Source organism: Tuber melanosporum, assembly GCF_000151645.1.
Source record: "Tuber melanosporum whole genome shotgun sequence assembly, scaffold_177, strain Mel28".
NCBI lineage: Eukaryota > Fungi > Ascomycota > Pezizomycetes > Pezizales > Tuberaceae > Tuber > Tuber melanosporum.
In genome coordinates, this window is record NW_003298838.1 from 36,052 (window position 1) to 43,500 (window position 7,449).

Here is a 7,449-nt window from a genome sequence, read left to right on the forward strand (position 1 = left end):
GCCACTGACAGGTCTTTGTACCGAATATTAGCGTCTGTTCACCATAACCACTGGGACTCTCTCCGCTCCATCTCTTCAAATGAGTACACTAGCTTTGCCCACTATTTTACCATGGAAGATAATTGGATCTATTATCTTCTCAACACTCATGGTATCCAGATCTGCTATTGATTCGACTCTAGCTCTAGGCCAGCTGTCATACATTCGGCTATTACAAATTCACTTCTCTCATATTAGGCAGAGAAAATCTGTATTGTGTTAGAATCATTTAGGACAATCATGATTAGTTTCCAAAGATGCAGATTTGTTTAGGAAGGCTCAAATAGGTTAATTGATTTGTTTATAACTACTAAGAAAGAATTGAGGGAGGGTAGAATAATGTTGAATCCTATAAACAACATTATATTATTACGGTCACTTCTCCCTTGCTTGATGATGTCTAAAAGCTTGCGAGGTAATTCAATATTTATATTCCTTCTCTGCATGTTCACGGACTACATCTATCTCTCATACAAATAATGTACCATTTTAACTACAACTTGCAATGTTGGGTATTCTCCAGAACTGCAAATACCAGGAAACCATGAAAACCATGACACCCTCTTTGATAATTCCTATTTTGCTAATTGGAACCTATGTCATTCTCAATAGTAATTGTTTGATCTTCAGAGTTATTAAACTGATGGCCTAGTTCTCAAGTCAGACTAAGTTGGCTCTAGTTGTCTACTCTATTGATGAAATAATGAGTTTGATCCAGAGATCATGTCTGCAGGAATAGTGGTAGGTACAACCTTCTGAGGTTGCCAACTTTAAACCTCCATAACTGCTGATTTAACTAACAGATGTCCTCTGGATGACTTCCTACTAATTGGCTGGATCTCATTCTACCGGGTTGGCAGATAATCCATCTGCTAACCACCGTTGGCTGCTCTGAATAACAGGACGTTAATTGATGTTTGGTATTAGAGACAATTTACGCAACAATAACCTATCTCTCGACCTAGTTGTAACACTCCATGGGGTCCATTTGCTTCTTTGGTAGTGCCGCTTAGAGTTCTAGACTCTTCTAATTATTGTAGGGTAGATGAGAATGTATTAGCTCTTTGTAGATATTCTCTAACATTCATTATCATATCTCTCTGAGAAAACATCCGGTTACGCGCCACCAATACCAAAGATGTTCCATGCTTAAAGCCTAATTGCTCCCTTAGTAGTTGATGGATAAACTCCAGTACACTTCCCTTACCTTGTTTTAGGCCTCCTCTCACATACCCAGGTGCACAGGATCTGGTCAGACAGACAGCAGTGACATATAGGTTGTTATTCTAGTAGCTTCATTCCTGTGACATTATAGTCAGAAGACATGAAATAAGATCGATATGTATCATGATATATGGGTCCTGTAAGGGGGCCAGAGGAGGTTGCTAGAGACCACAGATTCTGTTTCCACGTGGTGTTACCCTACTTAGGGCAGTTCCTAGGTATTGGATCGCAGTACACCTCTTATTTTGTTGTTTACTATAGCCGGTCCACTGACATTCCTTCTTCTGGGTCCCTTCTTCGCCCTATTGCAATCTGCTTGTCTACCCTGCTACTCATATGGGTGAACTGCGGTCTCCACTAGTACAAGGTAGACTGGACAGCCTTGCTCTCTCTGCTGAAACCACTTTTCTTTCACCCTGCATGCCCCCTTACCACTGACCTTAAGCTTGACAAGAGGCTGAGAAAACACCTCTGATCCCTTATCTTCCACATGAGCCTCCTCACACCTACTAAGAGGACCTCACCCAACTACAGTTCCTGGTGTTCAGCCACACTTTCTGATCTCGGCAGGCTATTCCACACCTTTGTGAGTACTCCCCACTGTGACCCCACACCTACCTCTCTGTCTAAGCTTTTGGATCACAAATACAGGCACTTCAAGTCGCTTAAACAAGCTATAAGGCAGTCCTAGAATGATGTTCAAGCTCAGGTTACATCTCACTCAGTTTGGTGGACTAAGAAAGCTGCCTATAGTGCTGAACTAGAAATGTTTCGAGAGCTGCCCAAGGCCTTGGCCACCCTTCAGCTCAACTCCCATACTTGCTGACAATTTCATTCCTCCCAAACTGCTGAACCACTCAGCAGCATTCCTCTATTAGCACCCCGAAGCTTCTTTTATTTTAAAGGAGATGATTTCCTGGACTCTGTTGACATCCTCTAACAGCTCTGCCCCAACTCTATACCCTATGGTGCTAGGAAGACTGTCAATACCCACAACCCTGTTCTCCTAGTCCAGCTGCTAAGCATACTGGCTGAGAGTGGCTACCACATGAATGCTCCTAAGAGGGCCAATGGAATCGTACTCCCTAAGCCTGACATGGTGGACTTTTCCATCCCCACCTCTTTCGGGACAATTGTGCTTTTGGAGATAGTCTGTAAGGTCCTTGACCACATAGTAACTACTTGGCTGTCTCTCATAGCCAGATTGGTCTGTTTCATCAAGACAGAACAATACACTTCCCTGGCTGGCCTCTCTGCTATTGACATGTTAGCTGCCCTGGTCCAAGAGATCAAAATGACATAGGCACCACTCAACAGTGTTTCTTCCCTCTTCTGAGATATAAAAGGTGGTTTTGGCAATATCTCTGCATGCCACTGTCCTAAAAGCTTTGCTTTAAACATGTCCCTACCAAGACAGTTCACTAGATAAGGTCTATTCTTATAGACTAACACTTCTGCCTGCTTGTTCAAGCAGTACATCAGGTCTTCTCCAATGTTTCTGTTGGTACAGTCGTGTCCGTAAAGTTTTCATACCCAGGTGGGGCAACCACACAATCACAACACCACTCCATGGAAAATTGAAAAAAAATTCAAACAACTCAATTAAGAAAAGTATATGAATAGAACTAATAAGCCTTAAGAAAATATTACCACTTTGTATGACCACCATCTGCATCTAGTACAGCCTGTATTCTCTCAGGCATCCTATCTATCCACCCATCCAACTTCTCTTGGGAAATTAAATCCCATTCCTCCTTTGCTGCCTGAAATAATTCAGCAGCACTGTGAGGCCTCCTATCTAACCTGGAGAATCGATTTCTGAGGGCTCTTTTAAGCAGAGCCCAAGTGTTCTCAATAGGATTGAGATCTGGTGAGTTGGGTGGCCAAGGCAATTTTTGATAACCACAGTGTGACTGCAATTTTCTGTTTTCCTCACCACCATGCCAGGAGGCATTGTCTGCTGCTAGGAAGATGTTGTCAGAAGGTCTATCCAGACCTTCTATAAAAGGGATGAGGTATGGCTGGTGGATTTCAGTTGCATATTGGTGGTAATTGAGGCCAAGTCTGTCTCTTTTGCTGGTCCTTTCTTCCTCCCCCCTCTTCCTCACAAGAATTAACTCAGTCCTGTCACCCTTCATGATTACAGCATAGACCCCAATACTAGTCCTCCTAGACTTAAAGCTAGGCTTCAAGCTTTTTTCTTCCAGCTCTTCACCAGGTCTAACTCTGACCTTCCTGCCCATAGGATTTAGATCATAGATACTGGTGGCTTCATCTACAAAAAAACCCAATTCCATGCACCCCTCCAATTCCTCCTTCTCCCAGCAAACTCCTTTCTCTTCTCCTTCTGTCCTTTCCTCCAAAAAGGTTTTTTTCTAGGTATCAGAAGCTTAAAACCAGCTTCTGATATGATCTTATCCACAGATGTCTTTCCCAGACCAATATTTGCTTTTTTGGTAATGTCGCGTAATGCTAAATCAGGCTCGGCATCGATAATGGATTCTACTATCTTTCTTTTTTGAGGGGTAATTGTTGTTAGTCTTCCAGATCTGGGGGCATCATGGGTATTTCCATCTCTTAATCCAGCTCTTTTGACTACTGATTGAACAGTTGCCTTAGAGATACCCATAACCTTAGAAATTTTATTATACCCCATATCAGTATGTTTATGCAGGGCATAAATTTCCTTATTTTGATCTTTCCTAGCTCTTCGGGTATATGGGGGGGTTATGGTAGAGGTGGTTGTTGTGGCGATAGAGGACAACACTGTTGCCGTGCTGGAGTATGAAGACTTTACGGACATGACTGTACTCCCCATCGGTCCACTATTTCTGCTTTGTTTTTTTTACTTATACCTTAGATTTGCATATTTCCATACCTCAATGGGTTATGTTTTCCTACATTGATGATTTTTCCATTACTGTTCCTACTAGCTCTTATCGGAGAAATGTTCAAGTTCCTCAGCATGTTTTTTCTTTACTTTCTCTCACAGCAGCCAAAGTTTGCATTGCCTTCTCAGTCCCCAAAAAGGAACTTGTTCATTGGAGAACACCTAAGAATCACAATCCTGTCTGCCAGCTCCCCTTTACACTTGATGGTTCTTTTTTTTCATTCCTCCAAAGTGCTCACCTAGTTTGACTTCTGGTTTACCCCCATCTTGGAGATGACTACTCATTTCCTAAAGCCACTGGGGCTGGTCCAAGGTACTATCAGTATAGCCCAAAGCCTGATGTCCTATTAGGCAGAGAAGATCTGTACTGACTCAGTATCGTCAAGGGCAATTGAGATTCGTTTTTAAATGATGATTTGTCTTGGAAGGATCAAAGGGTGACTCTTTTTGTTTATGACTACAAAGAATAAAGTGAAGTACTATAAAATTGTAAAATAATACTATGTTGTTAAGATCTCTTCTCCATTGCTTGATGATTTCTAAAAGCTTACAAGGCACTTCAATATTTACTTTCCACATCTGAGTATTTGCAGACTATAGCTATCTCTCATACAAATTCTGTACTTGAACTATGACTCGCAAAATCTGCTATTCTCCTATAAAGTGAACCCTAGGAGATACTGAAAATCATCATACCCCCTTCGGTAATTGCTATTTTGCCAATTGGGAATTGTACTGTTCCTAATAGTACTTATTCGATCTTCAGAGTTATTAGACTCATGGCCTAGTTCTCACGTTGAACTAAGTTGGCCCCAATTGTCTCTCCCATTGATGGAATGTTAAGTTTTATCCTTTGGTCATGCCTGTACAAGTAATCATTGGTGCAACCTTCCTAGGTCGCTGACTTTAATCCAATTGAACTCCTATTACAATGTATAGATATCCTCTACATCACCTTCTACTAATTTGCAGAAAGCCATTCTACTGGATTGGCAGATAATGCCTCAGTTGGCCAACTCAAGGTTGCTTTAGTGAACAGGGCTTTCACTATTATTTGTGGTTAGTTACAATTCCCACAGCTACAACAGATTCCTGGACCTACTAGTAACACTCTGCAAAGTCTATTGGTTTCTTTGGTAGTGTTCCTCAGTGTTCTAGACACTTACAATTATATTATGGTGGATAAGAATGTGTTGGCTCTTCGTAGAGATCGTTTACCATTCAATATCATGTCTTTGGGTGTAAGTGTCCTGTCACCTATGGCCTCTACCTGTGATCTATGATACTTGAAGCTGAGTAACCCTCTGACTAGTTGACAGATTAACTCTGTTCCACATCTCAGACATAGCAGAGAGTCCTCTCACATATATCCTCCGGACAGGAACTAGTCTGATGGAGGCTAGTGAAGTTGACAGGATTATTCTGACACATTCAATTCTGTGGTATTATAGTCACAGGACACAACTAAGATCAATATGGATGATAACATGCTGGCCCCTAAGTGGGTGCAAGTGGGTATTGTAAACAAGAGATTCCAATTCTGAGTGGGATTATCCCACTTAGGGTGGTTCCTGATTATTGGATCCCAGTACTCCTAACGTACAATAGGGCAAGGGTATGCCCCCATATATGGTCTGCGGGATTGCCTCAGGCCTCCTCCTACTGATCCTCACCTCCAGAACCAACCTGTTCACTCCTACCCTGATGACATTTTATAAGATGTACACGTCCCAGAATGCAGTACTCTGGTAGGTGACAAACAGCATCTACTCTACTCCTACTACCTGGCTGGCCTGCAAGGACTGCCCCCCCCCTCTAAGGCCATCATCCTCCCTCAGAGGAGAAGAATAGCTGCCCTCTACCTAGCATGTTCCCACCCTCTGATCAACTCTACAGCTGAATGCCTGCCACTGGACATCGTTCTAGCTGGTGAGGTGGCCCCAGGGCTCGCAGTTAGGATACTGCTTTGTTAAAAATGTGACAACTACAGTCTCTTGGTTGGGACAAATATTGCTCTTTCCACCCCAGTAGGTGACACTTGCCACTGGATGCACTATGCTATTCTCCCATGCCAGTCATGGATAGTGTTGATGTATTGCCACTAGTATCTCCTTACCTCCTGCCAGACCTACTCCCTGACCTGGACCCTAATGTCCTGCTGACCAATGCCTCTCTAAAGGCCAGACTCAGGAACCACCTCTCTTCTAGTTGGGCACTGCTAGTCTCCACACCCTACTACTACAAGTTTCCAGTAACCACCTGGCCTCACTGCTTTATGGGCTTGGACAGATTCACAGCAGGCCTGATACATCAGATAAGGTCAGGCAAAAGCTATCTGGCCAGCATCAACTCCTGGAATCAGGAGTACATACTGATCTGTTGCCCTCACTGCGATGAGGAGGAAGACACCATTTACCATGCCCAGCTAACCGGTACTGTCAAAACTGAGCAGGCCCTCCACGTTCCTGGTCTGAATGATGTTCGTCCAGACTGTTACCTCTAGTTGGTGGTTACCATTTTCAAGAGACTGGCCACCTATATATCTCTTACTGGGACTGGATTCCCCCATGACATGCCCACCTGTAGGACTCTCCTACTACTCAAAGCTGCTAATGTTGCTTTACTACTACTCTTATTTGCTACTTATATTTCTGGTTTTTCTTGGCTAGCAGTGTATATTATAGTTTCTTTACTTACCAGTGTAGGCATGATTTGTGGTGCTGGGACAGATATTGATGTGGAGATAGGAGCCCATGGTTTCCTTTATTGTTTTGTTTCAGATTGTCACAAATCAGATTACAGCAAGGGAGATGGGAGAAAAGGAATAAGGCTTTCACATGACCTGCGCTTTGGAGTCATAGGTGTTTATTGTCATGTGATGACTCACAGTTGTGAGTCATATGATGATATGTCTTTTACATGTGATTCAAACATATGACTCATGAGTCTTACATCTGTGATACCCTTTACACATATGACTGATTATAATGTTTGAGATTGGTTTATGTATGTTGCACAGTAGACCCATGCAGGTCAGCTGAGGATCTCACATAACTGACAGTTGTGAGCCCTAGGATATGGTGATATAAAGGTATGAGTCAAACAGGGTTATAGTTGGATGAGGTATCTATATGAATGGGTGAGTCTAGAGAGCTCCTGTGCACACACTTCGTTACTCCCATTTTCCTCTCACACAATTTGACAATACAATGGTCAACTATCATAGGCCATGCACACTCTCCTCAACCCCCTTGATGATTCCTGCCTAGGGGTATGGTTTCTCTTCACCACTGTCT